We start from the raw sequence: 21213 nt of genomic DNA, 5'->3' as shown, positions 1-21213 counted from the left end.
CATATGCGAGTGTTTGTCTCCCATGGACATCGTTTTCGATCCTGGCAACAAAGTTATCCCAACCGTCTTGATGAAGCTATCTGCTTAGTTTTTTTCACTTCTGCTGTCTGATTCTTGTGTGGTTCGTTATTCTCCTGAGTTGTGTGTTGTAGATATTTTTAACATAGCTTTCTTTCTATTTCGCCTGGACGCCTTACGGGGGCTGCTCAGGTATAGTTGAATAGTGGGGCTGCCACTTCAAGGCCTTACAAAGTGACTGATTTTCTTGTAAGGGTTTAATCCCCCAGGAAACCTGGCTTATCTACACCTCTAGAGCCCTCCCTGCCCTATGTTGTGGGACACACTTCGTCTGGCTCGTACATCCATTATGTATGTTCCCTTACAGGCCAGACGTTGTACTTGGAAAGTCGCTTGCCCGGTATCGGTAGATAAATACGATATCGCACTGCGGCGACCACAGCCGTTACGAAACACATCAAATGAAATCGCAATTACGAATAAGGACTACCATCAACGTTTAGGAATGAAGACAATGAAAATTTGTGCGGTAGCGGGACACCAACCAGGATTTCCCGCCTTCTGGCTGTCAGTTGTGCACTGATAGCAAAATGTGAAGGCGACCGCTCGCTATAAGCGGGAAATCTGGGTGCAACCGAGAAATCTGGGTTCGTGTCGCTGTTCTACACAAATTTTCATTGCCGTCATATACGCAATTCCGAATTCATTCGATGTGTTTCGTAACGGCTGTGAGCGCCGCAGTGACTGTTTGAACAATTTTACACGACTTCCCCTTTGAACAATTATACAAGACTGTGCTTGAACCTGACGCACAATATTTTTTTTAGCGCAACGCAATCTGACTTTCAACACACAATATTTTGTTAGCGCAACGCAATCTGACTTTCAATAATCTCTAGAAGAGAATGGCCCTGACTAACATTAAACTATCTCTTTCACAAATCACTTACCTCACAAAAATCATCGCTGCTCAAGCTACTGCAATACAGCGAGCGCCACTACTGCCAGCTAAATAAAAGATTCAAACTATGGAAGGCACTAACTACTGATAGGGATAGTTAGCAAATGAAAGATATTAATAGAGAACAAACAATGTATTTACCTTGATGTCATGACAAATTACAAAACTCCGCCATCTCTCTCCCCACATCCACCACTGCTGGCGGCTCACCTCCAACTGCCCAACGCTACGCGCTGTTCACAGCCAGCTGCCTAACACTACAATGGTTGAGTATTACAACAATGCAAAGCAGCCACAGACTGCACACGGCACAGCCGGTGATTTTCATACTGAGGTGGCGTTATCAATAAAAAAACCTAAACAGCCTACTTACATAGCCCCCATGCTCCCCACAAAAAATTTTACAAATTTTGTTGGGCACTGGCCAATACATATTTGTTAAAAATTTTTTTTCACAATTACAATAACAAAGAAATCAAATGCACACACTTATTGATACAATGTTGGTCAAAAGCTAAAATTTTCTCACAGTCCATAAAGACAGTTCTGATCATTCATCACATTGCAGTGTTTTTCTCAAAGTCTGAGCAGTAAAAGAAAATGCACACGGAAGTAGTGGATTTCCATGCAGTCTTGAAGAAGTATCGTTGTCCTTCCAACGGAAAGACAGTGCTGACTCTCGACATGCTGACAGGTAATGGGCCACAAGAGAGCAAACCCACAGCGGAGTCAGTCGAAGTTTTGAAGAGTATTGGTGGGTAGGTCATCACAGAGCAGACCCACTGTAGTCCTGGTAGAGATTACGGTATTGGTGGGCCACCAGAGGTGCAGACCCACTGCAGTCCTTGTAGAAATAATGGTATTGGTGAGTCATCAAAGGTGCAGACCCACTGCAGTCCTTGTAGAGATAATGGTACTGGTGGGCCACCAGAGGCGCAGACCCACTGTAGTCCTTGTAGAGATGGCCAGCAGCCATCTGTTGTGACTGTGCAGGTACACAATCACCATTGAAGAGTCTTGCGGATAATATAACAAGTCCATAACCACCACTTGTGCACTCACAAAGTTTTTGGAATTGTCCTTAGAACCAGCAATGCTGTTATCCAGTCCCTTGCTGAATTATTAACACACGTGCAAACACTAACAGTCCCTACTTCTCACATATTGTCCATATACTATGACCAACAAAACGTGTGCAGTGAAATGTAACTTACAAGTTAATAATATGATGAACTGGTGTCTATACAATTTTATAACATAAGAACACAATAACAAAGGTACAAAACACATCATTAAAGAACATAACAATACAAATAACATTTGCGGATATAGGGGCTTTACAAAAGAATAAAAATATATACATCAGTGTTACAAAAATAATGACATAAGTACATACATAAAGATCAGAACAACTTTTGAAACATCACCTCCACATATGAGCAACAAAACAGAATTTACCAAGTAAATAACATAGTATTAGAAAAATTCTACAACATAGCTCTAATCAGCTAAACACATAAAGACAGGAAAAACACAAATACACAAGGGTACACAAACACATAGAGGGATGACACAAAAGGAATGGATAGGGTTCGTTTTCAGTGTAACTTTTGGTACTGCAGTATTGTGCGAACAAAACCTTTTTTGTTCTTGGAGATCTCCCTGTGTTCATCATTATTCCCAAAAAGTCCTATCTGTACCTCTTTTCTGTATTCCAACCATAAGTCTTTCAAAATAAATATGGCTCATTGTACAATACTCATTTAGGCCCAAATCTTTTTTTATATACCTTGTCAATGCATTGCTTCCAATTCATCATAGTTAGTTTCTTATATAGTCTACCCCCTCTTAAGCTAACTTAAATCTACTGAGCTCAGATATATATACCAAGGGACGAGGCAATGCAGCATCACATAAAACAATAAACATCAATGACAAAAATTTCAAACTGGCAAAGCAAGCTACAGTAAATCTAAATTACCAAGCAATTCAACATTACAACTAATATGAGGCAATGCGCAGCAAACAATAAAATAATCATTAGTAAAACTGGCTTAACAGCGTAATACAAAGTCAAATTCAGTAACATTATGCCTGGCAAACAGCAGCAACTTATACCTAAACATGACATAGCTCAAGCAGAAAAAATATTACAGTAAAGATAACAATGCAGATAAGGGAAATGTATAATCACATCTTAATGTCTAAGTAATTAAAGTGGTGCACCACAAAAACTAATTCTACAAAAATTACTAAGTAGTTGAAAAGAAAATTATGTATGCAGTTCCTGTTATTAGTCCCTTCTTATTGTTCTTTCCATTCCAAGAGCTCCTTTTTCGAAGAATGTGGATAACAAAATTATTATTTAATAGATCTGCAGACAGAAAATATTTATATTAGTACATCTATAAAATTTTATTTGAACCAATGCTGCAGTGCAGCTAGAAACTAGATATCAAATGAAATAAGCAACTATGTACAAAGCAAAGCATAAAAATATCATTCAGTAGTCATGAGGTATTTCATAAGTTAGTAGAAAAATCTCTCAACTAGAAAGACAGTAGTCATAATCAGGTGTATTTAACTAACTCCGTCTACAGGCCGCAAGCGACCCATCGGGACCATCCGACCGCCGTATCATCCTCAGGTGAGGATGCGGATAGGAGGGGCAGGGGGTCAGCACACCGCTCTCCCGGTCGTTATGACGGTTTTCATTGACCGGAGCCGCTACTATTCGGTCGAGTAGCTCCTCAATTGGCATCACGAGGCTGAGTGCACCCCGAAAAATGGCAACAGCACGTGGCGGCGGGATGGTGACCCATCCAAGCGCCGGCCACGCCCGACAGCGCTTAACTTCGGTGATCTCACGGGAACCGGTGTATCCACTGTGGCAAGGCCGTTGCCACCATAATCAGGTGTATAGACATAAAAATATTTCTCGTCATTTCATTAGGCATCCAGTGTAATCATATGTTTTCAAGTTCGACCGTGTCGTTTTTGCGATGCTTTCTACAAAAGAATGTCAGAAGTTAATGGCCTCCCCTTTTTTTTTTCTTCTACCTGTGCCGCTGGAAGGCTAATGGCCTTTTTTTTTTGTTCGGGCGACTGTCGCCCAGGTGGGTGCCCGCGACGCATTATATGCAGGTGGTCACTTAACTTTCGTACGGAAATATTTACGACAGCAGTTTTCGCTACAATGGCAGTCTTATATAAAAATATTTCACAGGTCAAGAATTAGCGTTGCAAATCTGTAAAAACAAAATCCTATGAATATAACAGTGTCCAAAAAATTTTCGTCGGCATTGTGATACATTCACGCATTTACACACATTTCATAATTCTAAAATACGATTCTTAGTTTCCAACATCCTTTTCCACAAAGCAGAGTTCCTATCCACTATTCATTACTCCTTACCTTATTATACATATACATATTCGTCGACACTTCTATATTTCATCGTAACATACGTATCATAATCAGATTCCTCATATAGCATCATCTCATTGATAATAAACATACCTCAACAACATAATACACATCGTCGCCGTAAAAATAACATCATAACACCTCAGTCAACTCTCAAAATCGTCGTAGCTTTCTAATTTCAAAACCTAAAAAAATTCTCTGCTCATGTCAAAAGTGTCATCTGCCTCAAACGTACTTTAAAAATCATAATCCCATACCAAACACATCATTCAAAGCTCTCATAGTATCACAATGGTTCCGAAAAAATATGAACAGTTCACAAAGTACAGACAAAATACAATTTCATAAGTGTGAAGGTATTCAATTGTGTAATTGCGTAAACATGTGTCACTGATGTAGTAAAAAAAAATGTTTATCTCTCAGTTACATGATCAGATAGCTGTGTAATTATGTGTTAGAGAAATATGGTACCGATGTGTAAAGTTGTATAAGCAAATACCATATTAGCTAGGGCTCCTTGTGCTCGCCAAACACATGGTACACAGAGTAAGCGTGTACCCCCCTGAGGATAAATGTAATTATACCCTCAGGTGTTACAGATTACAGCAATGGAATGAAATGTATCACGGAAAACTTTCTTTGTAAAAAAAAATCTTTAAAATAAATGTTTTAAGTATAAAATTAATCACTCAAATACGTGTCCTGTAGCGCTAAACTGTGCGTCATGTTGTAAGATAATTCTATGAAACTGTCGTAGTTATCGTCCTCTGTAAGCAAAGTTCTGCTAAAGTCAATGTACTTACCTCATGATACACAAAAGTGAAATGCTTTGTGTATAGATATCGTAGTTATTACGCTTATTGTTGTGATGAAGAAAGTACTGTACTGTAACGTATTGTTGTGCTACAGAAAAGGCTGCCTCATTGTTGCTATACCACAAAAGTTACTACTAAAACATGTTTTAATTTCTTGAATAATGCCGAAAAACTGTGCAGATATAAAACAGATACACCGCAAAAGCAACATTGCAAATTGTCACTCATTAGTAACGTCGTGATAAAATCCTGTAGCTGTCACATAAACTAACCACTGTGTCATCTAGTATCTCTCAGAAAGCACTTTAAATCCAGAATGTATTTTCAAATAAACCAAAATGTTGCATTAAAATCTCAAGTTAAAAAAGCACATTATCTCTCAATAAACGGTGTTACATGTGAAATGTGGTGAAAACCTTTGCTCTTCCTAGTACGCAGAGTTTCAACTTTAACGCAATTATCAAGTGGTATACGTCGGTAAAGAATACTGGAATTTTTCTCAAGGTTAGCGTCAATGTTATTTTTCTCGGAGCCAGCCGGCGCAGGTGTCTGCCTGCGGTGCGGGTCATTGTTGGCGCGCGTCGTTAATGGGATTCGGAGACCGAACTTCTAGAAATTCACCTTGCCGAGAGGGCCCTGCCGTGTTTAAATCCCGCCAGTTCTGATGCAATTCAGGTCTGTCGTTACGAATATATCGTCTGTCGTCATGTCGGTAGGTTCCGTAGTTTCTTCCTTGTCCGTCACGTGGTGGAGAATTTCTCCCTGAATCGTAACTGTGCGCCGAACTGTTGCGTCTGAAGTTATTCTGCCTCCCTTGATAATAATAATTGTTTTGGTTCCCATATTGTCTGTTTCTATGATTGTCTCTGTCATAGTCATTACTACGGAAATGCGATCTTTCTCTGTAACTATTACTACTCTGCCAACGGTTGTCATACGGGTGGTGTCTGTTTTGGTCACGATTTGTGTTGTGAGAATAGCCTTGTCGTGTCCAGTTCTTGTTTCTGTCGTCACGGAATTGTGACGTATGTGACCTGTAATTGTTGTGTTCCTGTTCTCGCGTTCCGCGATTGTCAGTGTCAATTTCCAGTTCTTGTAACAGTCCCTGAAAAGCTTCAATGTCGTCTTTGCAACGTCCAGCTAAAATAATATGCCGTAAATGTTCAGGTAATTTGATTAAGCAAATTCGGATGAGTTCTGAGGGGCTGTATGGGTTAGAAAGATACTGATTCTTACGCAACATGTCTTCAAAATATTTCATAATACTGGAAAATTCAGATTGTTCGAAATGTTTCATCATTATGATGCCATGTTTTACTCGGTCTTGTGTGGCTTGAGACCAATATGCGGAGAGGAAGGCATGGTAAAATTCTCCTTCACTGTGGCAATCGTGAATGACCGATCGCATTCTCACAGCTGGTTCATTCTCTAAGTAGCCACACATAAATTCTAATCTGTGTTCTAACGACCAGTTGGGAGGAAAACAATGAGAGAATTGATGGAGCCATGCTTGTGGATGAATGTCGTTGGCAGAATTTTTAAACGTTTTGAATTTACGTGTAGTAATGAACAGCTTATAGTCAAAGTCATCATGTCGGCGAGTCGCATATCGGTCATTGTTAGGTCGTGTCGGCCGTTCCATCTCAAAATTCGGTGCACATTGCCAGTTTCTTTCATAACTTCCGAAGTGTCCTGTGTTATTATCTTGTGGGTGTTCCGTATTTCTAAGTCCCTGTTCCCGTGTTGGGGCGCGAGTATCCTCTGAAATACGTAATTCTTGTATAACCTGCGTCAACTGATCTTGTACTTCCCGGATTTCTCTTTTGTACTGTGTATTGATTTGATTTTGATTTTGTTTGAATTTTCTAATTTGTTCATACTCTTCTGTGTCAGTGAAGGCTACAGGTGTAGTGTCATTCAGATCATCATCTACCTTCGTAGATAAGTTAGTGAACTGATCTGAAAGTTCGGCTACTTTATCCGATAGTGTAGTTATTTCCTCAGTGTGTTTTTCTGAACCAAGTTTCAGAGTATCTACTGTGTCCTTTAAGTTTTCCTGAGATTTTGCAAGTTGCGTAACCGAATCGGTAGATGCAACTGAGTCAATTTTAGCTTGCAAAGTCTCATGATTTTCATGAACAATAATTTGCAGTTCTTTTATGGCTGCTTCGTGATTCTGTAATGCATTTTCATGCCGCGAAAAAATAGGTTGAAAATGTTCACAAATTTGTGTTTTTACGTCATTACAGACTTTTTGACATTTCGATTCGATGTTATGTAACTCAGTAGTTAAATCCTCACGTGTTTGTTCAAGCTTATTTTCCACTGAGTCTAACTTTTGAAGCTGTTGTTCCATTGCGTCTAACTTTTGAAGATTTTGTTCCATTTGTTTCTGATTTTGCTCCATTGTGTCTAATTTTTCAAGCTTTTGTCCCATTTGTCTCTGATTTTGTTCCATTTGTTGCATTAATTGCAATAATAATGTATTAGTGTCTGGAATCTGTTTCTCTATGTTTTTTGGCAGTGCATTTTCACCGGCAACATTCACATTTTGACAAGCAGAAAATGTGTCTTGACTCATTTGAGAAAACGGTGATGACCCAGAACCTGAATCTACAGTATTTGCGAAATTGTGTCCTGTCATTTCGGATTCCTGAGGCGAGCTGTTGCCGACCGACCGATCGATAATGCTTCCCTGTTCTCTAATTGTTTCGCTGTCTACACCATTGATTGCCGCCCGCTCCATTTCCCTATGCACAATTACCAAATTATTACTTTGAACATCAGTTAATTCATTACTCGGTGGCACTAACATACTGCTTTCGTCTTCGCTGTCATTTCTCAATTTACTTTGGAGCCTAGTGTTACGTTTTTCACACGCCATTATTGTCACAGTATTTCACACGACAACACAGAAAAACACAATTTGAAGAGCAAAAATAAGAGAACACATTAACATAACACTGACAATAATATCTAGTTAATTGCAGCTGCGAAATACTTGGTGCAAATCTACAACAAATCTACAACAATGAAAGACTGCAACTACAAAGGAGATTTTCTCTACAATTACGCGCTAGCAATATACAAAATCTACACTAATTACACAAACTACAAGAAAAAAAAATCAGAAGATTCCAGTGAGGTATCCTGGCAGGGTCGCCATATGAAACTTCCCCTTTGAACAATTTTACACGACTTCCCCTTTGAACAATTATACAAGACTGTGCTTGAACCTGACGCACAATATTTTTTTTAGCGCAACGCAATCTGACTTTCAACACACAATATTTTGTTAGCGCAACGCAATCTGACTTTCAATAATCTCTAGAAGAGAATGGCCCTGACTAACATTAAACTATCTCTTTCACAAATCACTTACCTCACAAAAATCATCGCTGCTCAAGCTACTGCAATACAGCGAGCGCCACTACTGCCAGCTAAATAAAAGATTCAAACTATGGAAGGCACTAACTACTGATAGGGATAGTTAGCAAATGAAAGATATTAATAGAGAACAAACAATGTATTTACCTTGATGTCATGACAAATTACAAAACTCCGCCATCTCTCTCCCCACATCCACCACTGCTGGCGGCTCACCTCCAACTGCCCAACGCTACGCGCTGTTCACAGCCAGCTGCCTAACACTACAATGGTTGAGTATTACAACAATGCAAAGCAGCCACAGACTGCACACGGCACAGCCGGTGATTTTCATACTGAGGTGGCGTTATCAATAAAAAAACCTAAACAGCCTACTTACAACTGGACATGAACACATGTCCAAAGAAACTTTGGATCGTAATCAAAATAACACAGGCACTGTAACATCGTATAAAACTGGCATGTATCATTGACGAACTAGCCATCACGCGATCTGCACTCTCAGCATCGAGACAGGACAGATTTTATAGCGTTACAGGAAGAGACGTACAGAACTACGAAGGAATCACTACCAGCTTCTCTGACCACGGCGCAGTTACCCTTAAACCAATGGTTTACCCCATCCCAGCACAATAGGGAAGCGGTACTGCAAGTTAAACTGCGATCTGCTCCAAGTTGAGTGAACGAAAACAGAATTTGGTGAATGGTATCGAATATGGGTTGGTTGGAAGTAATTATTTATCAGATTTCTTGAATGTTGGAATAAACTTGTGACAACAGGAATTTGTAAACTGTTCAAAATCGTAGCGTATAGCGTAGCTTGACACTAGAAGGATAAACATCGTATACTATTACATGATTATTCGAGAATCCCAAGAAAAAGTGGATAATGGACATGATCGTTCTCGAAAATTGAATAAATTCAAGAAGGACGTCCTAGAATTGAAGGAAAGGTACTGGTAGGCAAAACAAACACTTGCAGAGGCAAGGAATGTATCCCAGGCGAAAAATGGAGCATTTACCACCTCAGTAGAAAAATGGTTCAAATGGCTCTGAGCACTATGGGACTCAACTGCTGAGGTCATTAGTCCCCTAGAACGTAGAACTAGTTAAACCTAACTAACCTAAGGACATCACAAACATCCATGCCCGAGGCAGGATTCGAACCTGCGACCGTAGCGGTCTTGCGGTTCCAGACTGCAGCGCCTTTAACCGCACGGCCACTTCGGCCGGCCCACCTCAGTAGAGGACGGAAGCGGTGCGAACAGAGATTTATAGGAAATCTAATGTCTTTCAGAGGGAATAATACGGTAAACACGGAAGATATTAAGGACCATTTCCAGAAACTGTTCAGCAAATAACCTACCAGGTCCTACTGAGACAGCAAATTTGTTACACAACTGCATGACTTACTTCGGCATCAAAAAAGTCACTATGCTCGTACAGCCAATATCAGAAGAAGTAACTGGAAACATTGTAACTCATTTACCTAGATATAGGTCCCTGCGTTGCAGGCATAACGTATGAATTTTACCAAGTCTTTTGGTCCCTTACCAAAACGAATCTCACGGAGCTCATGAAAGAGAAAGAGTGGGTCAAATAAATTCAGCGAATGAGCCAGCAACTATAGTCCTTGTACCCAAAACTTCGAAACGAGGGAGAATAAGATAACACGCCAATAACTTTGTAAAGCGCAGGCTAAAAAATAATGGTGCGCACTATAGCCGCAAGACTAAAATATACTCTTTCTTTGACAATGAAGCCTCTCCAAACGTGTAGTGCCTCGAAGTGGAACGGTAGGGTTACTAAAAATCGGCCTTGAAAATGTCTTTAGCAGAGTCACTCATCAGTAACAAAGGGCACTGTTCGCCCGGGCCACAATAGACCTACTAATACCAGAAGGGAATATAGTGGTCTCAAAAATTCAAATTAACCGTCAAATCTGAGGAGAATTCTCAATTCAGCGTTCATTTACCGAGGGACGCCCGTCATTAATTATACCGTGTTATCTATAACTTCCTAGGAACCAGTGACCAGCTCAGCCGCAACCAGACCTCTGGAGTACATGTGTGATTAGATTAGATTATACTCAGTTTTAGTTCCATAGACCCAGAAAATGAGATGATTCTCATGGGTGTGAAACATGTCAGAAAACATAGAATAAAAACATAAAATATTTGAATGCAATACATACTACCCTGATCATTTGTTAGGAGATTGTCGAAATAAGTGAATACAATGCAGTAAACAGGAACAGCTAATATTTACAGAATTAACACGCTGTCAGAATGAAACACTGTTATGCACTATTAACAAACGTTCACCGTTAACGCTTGCGCCAACGATATAAGAATTGTAAACACGCAGCGTCAAGACACTGAGAAGTATTAGAAGCAATGGATACTTTCAAGGCACCAAAAATTAACAAGACCTGAATCATGGAGTTGAACTAAAGTTCATAACTCACACCGCATCGCTTCACAGAAATCGACGAAATGGAAGTGCTAAACGTTGATCCGCAGAAGAGCATGAAGTAACTGGTAAATGATACGATATTGCAATGACTTTGATGTTAAGAGAAACGATGTTCCGTAGGACATACATGTCCACCTCGCACTCTTAATGGATTTATGGACATCCCTGCAGGATTCATGGTGCCATATGCATATGCATATGTACTACGTACTCAAGGATGGAGGTGAATCTATAATTGAATTAAAATTACTTTTGAACCAGAAACGGGCAAAATTATAACAGGGAAAAGGAAAAATTTGGGTGGTCCATACAGTTTTTATAAAAGCAAGGATATCATAAAAAGGGAGGCACCAGGAACTTACGTCTCAGAGGAAGTTTCGAGTTTATGTTCAAGTACAGCTTAGTTTCTGCATTTTAAATAAAGTAAAAACACATTTTCAATTCGTCTAGGATGTCATAAATTAACAACAAACGCTTTACAAGAAGGTAGGTAAGGTTTTCAGAGGTAACAGAAGTTTGTCGTTAATTATAACGAAGAAGAATTTAGTTCACTAAAAAAAGTTGAATATGGCTTAAGTAATCTAGACGATGAAGGCCTAATCTAGCGACCGCAAACACGGGCTATGTTGCAAGAGTGGTCGGAGGTAGCCGTTTCGAGCTCTGATTGTGGATAACAGTTTCTCTCCCAGTGTTTGGCTGGCCAGGGGAGGAGATGTTCTAGGATAAAGGTCAAGATGCCCGCCCGGTTAGCAGTGCGGTCTAACGCACTGCTTTCCGGGCGAGGGGGCATGCCGGTCCACGCCATGAATCCACCCGGCGGATGAGTATCGAGGTCCGGTGCGTAGGCCAGTCTGTGGATGGTTTTTAAGGCGATTTTCCATATGCCTCGGCACCTGCGGGCTGGTTCCCCTTATTCTGCCTCAGTTACACTATGTCGGCGATTGCTGCGCAAAAAACTTTCTCAGCGTACGCGTACACCATAATTACTCTATCATACAAACATTGGGGTTACACTCGACTGGTGTGAGACGTTCCCGGGAGGGTCCACTGGGGACCGAACCACACAATAACCCTGGGTTCGGTGTTGGGCGGCTGTGGGGTGAGTGGACTGCTGTAGCCTGTTGTGAGGTTCTGTAGCACTGACGGCTACGTCGGGGACGAAGACTCTCCGTCGTTTCTAGGTCCCCAGTTCCACACAGCATAATAAGATACAAGGTGCAGATCAACAATCTTTGCACCTGTGTCCTGAATTAAATTCGAAACATCTCTGCAATGTCTGAATTGAGGCCATGTGACACAGTTGATGTCGATTCATCCGTCGGATGGGGACGTATAAGTTGGCCGACACCTTCGGTGTAGGCTACGTGCCGGCATCGGATTCTACCCTCTCCCTTCTTTCGTCATCAAACCACATAAACATAACATTACACCATCCGCCACGTTCACCTACGATGTACAAATACATACACAATCACTCTCACAGATCTACAAGAAACGGGCCCTTTGTGCGCAGAGGCAGAAAACCCCCTTCTGACAGGAGACTAAACCCATCCGTGCGAAAACCAGTCAACAATACCATCAGACACAACATTTGTCATTGTCTCAGATGAAATAAACACAATTTAAGAGATGGCAGAATAAAGCAGAATATGTTATCAAATGTTTTCGTTTCATTTCCGATTAATGCACGACAGTGAGAAGTGAAACTTGCAAATAAAGGCATCATACACATAGTCTATACTGCACTTTCTTTGGGACCCTTAGTATTAGTACTTAGGGCCGTTTCTGTTTTGCTATGGCGCTGTGACCAAATTCTTCTTCCAGTAACTACGCCCATTTCCATCTGTCTAGAAAGTTAGACAATGGAAAATTCAGGACCGACTCTAGCAATATTATAAAATAGTTGCGACTCACAATATAGCGGAGATGGTGAGTCGCAGATAGGCAAAACAAAAAGACTGTCGGAAAGTGAGTTTTTGGCCAATCAAAGCCTTTTTCGAGAACAGACAGCATACGTACACTCTCACGCAAACACAACTCAAACAGACATGGCCACATTCCCTGGCACCTGAAACCAGACCAAGACACAATCAATCCGACTTGCCTTTAGTCTCATTACCTGTGGTATCAGCACCATGTATGTATGTATTGAAGTGGGGACCTAGAAACGATGGAGAGGCTTCGTACCCGCCGTATCCCGCAGTGGTTCACAACCCCACAACAGGCTACAGCAGTCGACTCACGCCCCCGCCGAACCACACCCGACTCAGGGTTATTGTGCGATTCGGCCCCAGTGGGAACGGCACGCCTTCGCGATCGGGAAGCAGTGCGTTAGACCGCGGGGCTAGCCGGGAGGGCTATGACCATCATAGTATGTCCAGCTACTTCGTCCCATGATCAACATTTTCTCCAAGTTCTTAGATTAGGGTATCATTGAACATGTCTGCCAACTGTTGTCCGCAGAATGATATCTCTTACGTTTTGTATAAAAAAAGAAAGTTTTGAAAAACGTCTCTCTCGTGTTACAGGTAATTTACCGTAGTTTGTTAACAAAGAATAAACTTTATACACCTATATTTAGAGTATAACTATACAAAAGAAAGAAATCTTTATTGAACTCTGCATTTTTACAAAATTATCGAGATCGAAGTTTAACGTGTAGCGCCACCAGAGCGTAGCAGATGAGCTTGATCACCCAGAGACAGTGATGCCAATGAACCACACACTCATTCCAACATTAAAATGTACTCGATTAAGATAACGAGCTCAGGCACTGTCCAAAAGTTACGTTGCCTCAACGATAGCTGACGCAGCCATCCACTTAGAGTCACTTCGCACTCATCATTCACTCATATTAGATACAAAGATATATTTCTACATGAAAAAGACTATCAGCAACTAACAGAATGGAAAAACACTGCAATGTCTCGAGTGTTTTCGCAACGTAAACTGATAGTCGTCTAGGATAAGCACATACCTCTAGAGTGATAATATTTCAACGCCGCTCGCCGATAGATAAGACGCTGCAAATAGCGACGTCTTTGAGAACAGAGATAACAGTACGGAGAGAGTCTCTATATATATGGCTTGGTCATTCACTGAGGAGTGATTCACGCTCAGGCTGCGCAGCTGCGTCTGGTAGCGCCCCGAGCCCTATGGGTGCCAACACAGAATCACCGGTGGCGTACACGCCACCTCTGCCCACTACCCTTGGTAGCTACGTACAACGGCTTCCAGCAGTGCGGCGCTGCATAATCGGCCTCCGGTGGGCCCTCACTGTCACACATAGTCAGCTGGCACAAAGCGCATTATAACGCTACGTACAGTGTACGCATCGGCTCCTCCAGCCAAAGCAGCAGCGATATTTACCAACATGAACACCACGATGGCGTTTCTGTAGAAAAAGATATCGCGCCCCTGCTGGTAACTGGTCGTTGACAATGTTGGAGAGAGGTTAGAAAAATACCTCACCCAAACTACCTGCAATTCAGTATTGCAGTAGTACGGCCAAATTGCCGTGGGTCGCTGTCTGGAGCCCACCACGCTTCTGCTAAAACATTGACCGCTACTGTACATGTACACGTTTCTATTTAACAACGTATTACATCTCTCGCAGTGTCTCAAACGGAGCTTTAATACTTTGAGCCATTTTCCCTGAGAAATGCCTTTCGAGACGACAAATCCCCACCTCTCGTAATGCTGTCATTTATTAACACCGACAGCGATAAAATTCCGTAGATCCTGTTATGGTGGGGAGCTGCTATACCTTGATATGACATTGAATCAGTTGCATTATTCTTGTAGAATCAAGTTTGTCGAGGTCGCTAGGAATTCTTTCTATTATTATGATCGGGTTTGGCAGGTATAATGACTCATCTGTCTTTGTAACATTAGAAGATGTATATGCTTACTGCAAGAGTAAAGTCACATTGAGACGTTGCCCGAAATAAAACGTGGTAGGGAACATCAGCGTGTTAAAAATAAAATAACTCACAGTGATAACACACAACATATGGTGCTGATGTCCCAGCATCCACATACTTGAGAGTACGCTGGAACATCAGCACAGCAAGTTGTAAGTTACAACTGTGTTTTTTTTGTGACACACTGACGTTCGCTGCTACGTTTTATTTGACGCTACGGCACTATGTGACATTCAGTATTCCAACAAGCATGTACTCCTTATAATGTTACAAGATCCTGTCCCAGTAATGAAAGGAATTGTTAGCGATCTTGTCAAACTTGATTTTTCAATAATAATACAAACATCTAGTGTTGCCCTGAAGTAGCTTTAACCGGGTCAACTAGTGTCCTCAGTAACAGCAGTACGAAAACATAATAAATAAATTTCTTTTGTTACAGTCCATGACAACAAAATTGTTAGGTGCTTCGGTTTCGGTCAGCGATGACCATTCTCAGGCATGTTCTAAAACAGATCTGAAGGTGGGCGTCTCATGTAGCCTAAGGACTTAACGATCTTGGCTCACAGACGGATATATTAGAAATTTATCCTACACTTTCTGGATCACTGTTCTATTGGCGAACAAGTTGCAGCTTGTGAAGATAATCAATATTTGTCGTGAAAAATGTTTTTGACAAATAAAATTAAAGCAGGAGAACAGACACAATAATTCTGGAGTTGTTTTAGTTAAAGAAATTAAAAAAAAAATATTTTAAATTACCGTTTCCTAGTAGAGAAGCCACGCTTAACTAGTACCAAATGTTTGTTCCTACAGCCGTTTCGTAATTTCTCGTCTTCATACACATTATACAATATTACGTACTGTTGTTGTTGTTGTGGTCTTCAGTCCTTAGACTGGTTTGATGCAGCTCTCCATGCTACTCTATCCTGTGCAAGCTTCTTCATCTCCCAGTACCTACTGCAACCTACATCCTTCTGAATCTGCTTAGTGTATTCATCTCTTGGTCTCCCCCTACGATTTTTACCCTCCACGCTGCCCTCCAATACTAAATTGGTGATCCCTTGATGCCTCAGAACATGTCCTACCAACCGATCCCTTCTTCTGGTCAAGTTGTGCCACAAACTCCTCTTCTCCCCAATCCTATTCAGTATCTCCTCATTAGTTATGTGATCTACCCATATAATCTTCAGCATTCTTCTGTAGCACCACATTTCGAAAGCTTCTATTCTCTTCTTGTCCAAACTATTTACCGTCCATGTTTCACTTCCATACATGGCTACACTCCATACAAATACTTTCAGAAATGACTTCCTGACACTTAAATCTATACTCGATGTTAACAAATTTCTCTTCTTCAGAAACGCTTTCCTTGCCATTGCCAGTCTACATTTTATATCCTCTCTACTTCGACCATCATCAGTTATTTTGCTCCCCAAATAGCAAAACTCCTTTACTACTTTAAGTGTCTCATTTCCTAATCTAATACCCTCAACATCACCCGACTTAATTCGACTACATTCCATTATCCTCGTTTTGCTTTTGTTGATGTTCATCTTATATCCTCCCTTCAAGACACCATCCATTCCGTTCAACTGCTCTTCCAAGTCCTTTGCTGTCTCTGACAGAATTACTATGTCATCGGCGAACCTCAAAGTTTTTATTTCTTCTCCATGGATTTTAATACCTACTCCGAATTTTTCTTTTGTTTCCTTTACTGCTTCCTCAATATACAGATTGAATAACATCGGGGAGAGGCTACAACCCTGTCTTACTCCCTTCCCAACCACTGCTTCCCTTTCATGTCCCTCGACTCTTATAACTGCCATCTGGTTTCTGTACAAATTGTAAATAGCCTTTCGCTCCCTGTATTTTACCCCTGCCACCTTTAGAATTTCAAAGAGAGTATTCCAGTCAACATTGTCAAAAGCTTTCTCTAAGTCTACAAATGCTAGAAGCGTAGGTTTGCCTTTCCTTAATCTTTCTTCTAAGATAAGTCGTAAGGTCAGTATTGCCTCACGTGTTCCAGTATTTCTACGGAATCCAAACTGATCTTCCCCGAGGTCGGCTTCTACTAGTTTTTCCATTCTTCTGTAAAGAATTCGAGTTAGTATTTTGCAGCTGTGGCTTATTAAACTGATTGTTCGGTAATTCTCACATCTGTCAACACCTGCTTTCTTTGGGATTGGAATTATTATATTCTTCTTGAAGTCTGAGGGTATTTCGCCTGTTTCATACATCTTGCTCACCAGATGGTAGAGTTTCGTCAGGACTGGCTCTCCCAAGGCCGTCAGTAGTTCCAGTGGAATGTTGTCTACTCCCGGGGCCTTGTTTCGACTCAGGTCTTTCAGTGCTCTGTGAAACTCTTCACGCAGTATCGTATCTCTCATTTCATCTTCATCTACATCCTCTTCCATTTCCATAATATTGTCCTCATGTACATCGCCCTTGTATAGACCCTCTATATACTCCTTCCACCTTTCTGCCTTCCCTTCTTTGCTTAGAACTGGGTTGCCATCTGAGCTCTTGATATTCATATAAGTGGTTCTCTTCTCTCCAAATGTCTCTTTAATTTTCCTGTAGGCAGTATCTATCTTACCCCCTAGTGAGACAAGCCTCTACATCCTTACATTTGTCCTCTAGCCATCCCTGCTTAGCCATTTTGCACTTCCTGTCGATCTCATTTTTGAGACGTTTGTATTCCTTTTTGCCTGCTTCATTTACTGCATTTTTATATTTTCTCCTTTCATCAATTAAATTCAATATTTCTTCTGTTACCCAAGGATTTCTACTAGCCCTCGTCTTTTTACCTACTTGATCCTCTGCTGCCTTCACTACTTCATCCCTCAAAGCTACCCATTCTTCTTCTACTGTATTTCTTTCCCCCATTCCTGTCAATTGTTCCCTTATGCTCTCCCTGAAACTCTGTACAACCTTTGGTTCTTTCAGTTTATCCAGGTCTCATCTCCTTAAATTCCACCATTTTGCAGTTTCTTCAGTTTTAATCTACAGGTCATAACCAATAGATTGTGGTCAGAGTCCACATCTGCCCCTGTAAATGTCTTACAATTTAAAACCTGGTTCCTAAATCTCTGTCTTACCATTATATAATCTATCTGATACCTTTTAGTATCTCCAGGGTTCTTCCATGTATACAACCTTCTATCATGATTCTTAAACCAAGTGTTAGCTATGATTAAGTTGTGCTCTGTGCAAAATTCTACCAGGCGGCTTCCTCTTTCTTTTCTTAGCCCCAATCCATATTCACCTACTACGTTTCCTTCTCTCCCTTTTCCTACACTCGAATTCCAGTCACCCATGACTATTAAATTTTCGTCTCCATTCACCGCATTACGTACTACACACGCATTATTACTATTATATTCCTATTAAATAATTATTAAGGCAAGTACGTCGATAATACAAACACCTTACGAAGAATGGGCGTACGGTGAGCATTATTCTTTGTGCACTTGTATCACCATAGCTTGAAAAGGTCATAAAACCCTTGCTTGATAGCTAACAGCCCACGCGTGCGTATCTGTGGAATTGATACACATCATCAAATACAGGTTACTATATTCAGATTCAGTCCTTTCAACAAAAATGTTGATTTTTACATATTAAACCCGAAGGCAGGTTTGAAGCAGTAACTAAAATGCATTTGTTGAATGATAAAAGAAGATGACATTACAGATTCTTTATTATAGGCCGTAAGACACAATTGTATCAACAAAAGCTGGTAGATTATTAACAGCAATTATGCTTAAAAATCAGTACTGTTTTCCAGAAAGGACGTTTACCTATTACAGTCACTGAAAACATGTACTATTCAAGAAAACTTGCATCTACCTGAGCAACATAATTTTCGCTATTATTCATATGCAGATGCGAACGTTGTTTGACGCACATATTGTAACTAGTAGCTGCACTTCAACATACTACAGATCCCTACGTACCGATCCCGTAGATGTAGTGAAGGCTACAGTAGTTCCAAGTCAGTGGCGTTCAAACATTCATTCTGCGTTTCGCGATTGAATAGAACAGGAAGAAGCTATAATAACTATAACAGTCTCAGATGTTCGTAGAGTACATATGTAGATTTCAACAACGAAGAGGATTGACGAAGGGGGAAGATTGCCAGAAAGAATGCAGGAACGAAGATTTACTAGAATTTAAATTCACCGGGAGACATATGAAGAGTAACAGAAGGATCAAGTCATCGAAAGTACAGGAAATAATCAGCCTCATTGACAAAATGTGTGTAAGCTATGAATCTACAGAGACAGTGTGCTGAACAGCCATCCGCTTTATTTTGATTGAGTAGTGACTCAACAACAGCCGCGATACAGACAGTATGGAGAAGTCATTATTCAGTGATATCGTATTGTTGGATTAATTGGACTGTGAGCGTACAGTATATTTGTTAAATAATCTGTTGTGAGGACCTCAGTTTGATTGTTATTTTAAAGTAAAATATTAATGAAGTCACAACACACGATTCTGATACGTTATCAAGTGAGTGTCCATTGTTGTGTGCATAACGCAGTGTATATATTTCACTCCAAACACATCCTAGTCCCATACTTTCCAAAGGTTTACTGAGTGAGAGTCCTACTACGGGACAGTACATCAAGAATAGTGGCTGGAATTGATGGATACTTTTATAAAATAAATTTTTCATTGTAAAGGTTGTGCACACCGTCTCATAATTTTCCCATGGACTGCCAAACAACCGTTACGCTACGATGCAAGCGATTGTCAGCTACAGTAGCAGGATCCTAGAAGAGCCGAGGTAAAATGGCAGTAACTCACTTCTGACACCAAACATGGCTTTTAGTTCCCTGTAAACATTTATCTCATAGCAGATGTTCAGTGTGAACATAAACTAAAGTTAGACAAATTCAAAGGACAGTGCAGTTCGCAATTAGTTATTGACAAGAACAGTAGTTCAGCTAAATTTATTTTATTTTGGAGTCAAATAAAAATTTAAAGGAAAAGCTAATTTCACTGATATACACGCAACCATAAGAAAAAGTACCTACTCTTCCAATGGCAGTTGTGTTGTAATGTCAGTTAAATTGTCCTGTAGGGTATAGAGTGCTCATTACACTAGTTTGTTTATACCCTCTTAATGCCTAGTAACAAAAGACTTGATAAAAACAAGTTTACTGTAGATGATTAAAGCGAGTCACAAATTTTGTGTGGATATATTATTTGACATTCTGTCATAAGGAATGACACACACAGAAAGAGGCAAAACGTGTTTTCTTTTTTTGTGCATATTACAAGGGCACTGTACGAGTCCCCTACGGGCTATAGCGATGTATTCGATAGTCAACTTCTTCCCACGTTCGGCGCAGCGTTCCCCTGTAAGCCAATTCAAAAGCACTATTGGTGTGAACTCGCATTTCTGCTGCGTTCGTTTGTTGATGATCCGTAGATGTTGATACTTTCACTCAGCTTCACACAAAAGATTTCATGGGGTTAGGTCGAATTTTGTGGACTACATGCGAAAATCGTCAGCACGCGGTCAACCTTTTCTTCGCTCACTGCAGGCCGGTCCGTTGATTTCTTCATGCAGAAGCATCTAGATGCTCTAAGCTGCGCATACTGTCGTCAAATGGAGTTGGTAGTCGGTGGATGTTCGTTGAACTTGTTCTGAAGTGTGCTTTTTCTGTTATGGCAGGCTGATGTGAATACATCTCAAGCGAATCCTGCGTTTTCAAGGTGCCTGTCGCTGTCTTACCTAACTCCTCACTGCTGCGTTTTTGAGACAGAAATTTTAAGTGCGCTTGAAACAACATAAATTTCTTTTCAGTTGTTCTGTATGGATGCTGAGTTTTGTGACAATATGCCAAATAAGGTAGCTAAAGCGAATTTAGGAAATCGCTTGTTTCATTTGTATTAACGTTCTATGTCGCTTCTTAACATGTCTTAAGTTGAACTCACAGCAAGAGTCTATTTATCCGTGCAGTTATATTTAGGAATGTCGTTGCGAATTTGTATTTTTTCCTATTCTCATGTAAGTGATAATGTGTGCGTGTTTGCGTCTAAGGTCGACTGTCATAGACAAAAGCCGTAGCGAGACTACAGATTTATATGTTCAACTGGAGTAACAGTCGGACGTTGTTGGTAAAAAAGTAGCAATCAAACGTGTGGCATTTAGAGAGATAGTGTCAACCAGAAGTCATTCTAGCATACGTCAGC

The sequence above is a fragment of the Schistocerca nitens genome, chromosome 6 (genome assembly GCF_023898315.1).
Source record: "Schistocerca nitens isolate TAMUIC-IGC-003100 chromosome 6, iqSchNite1.1, whole genome shotgun sequence".
NCBI classification, from domain to species: Eukaryota; Metazoa; Arthropoda; class Insecta; order Orthoptera; family Acrididae; genus Schistocerca; species Schistocerca nitens.
The sequence above is the reverse complement of the archived record's forward strand: the minus strand, read 5'-3'. Positions refer to the sequence as shown.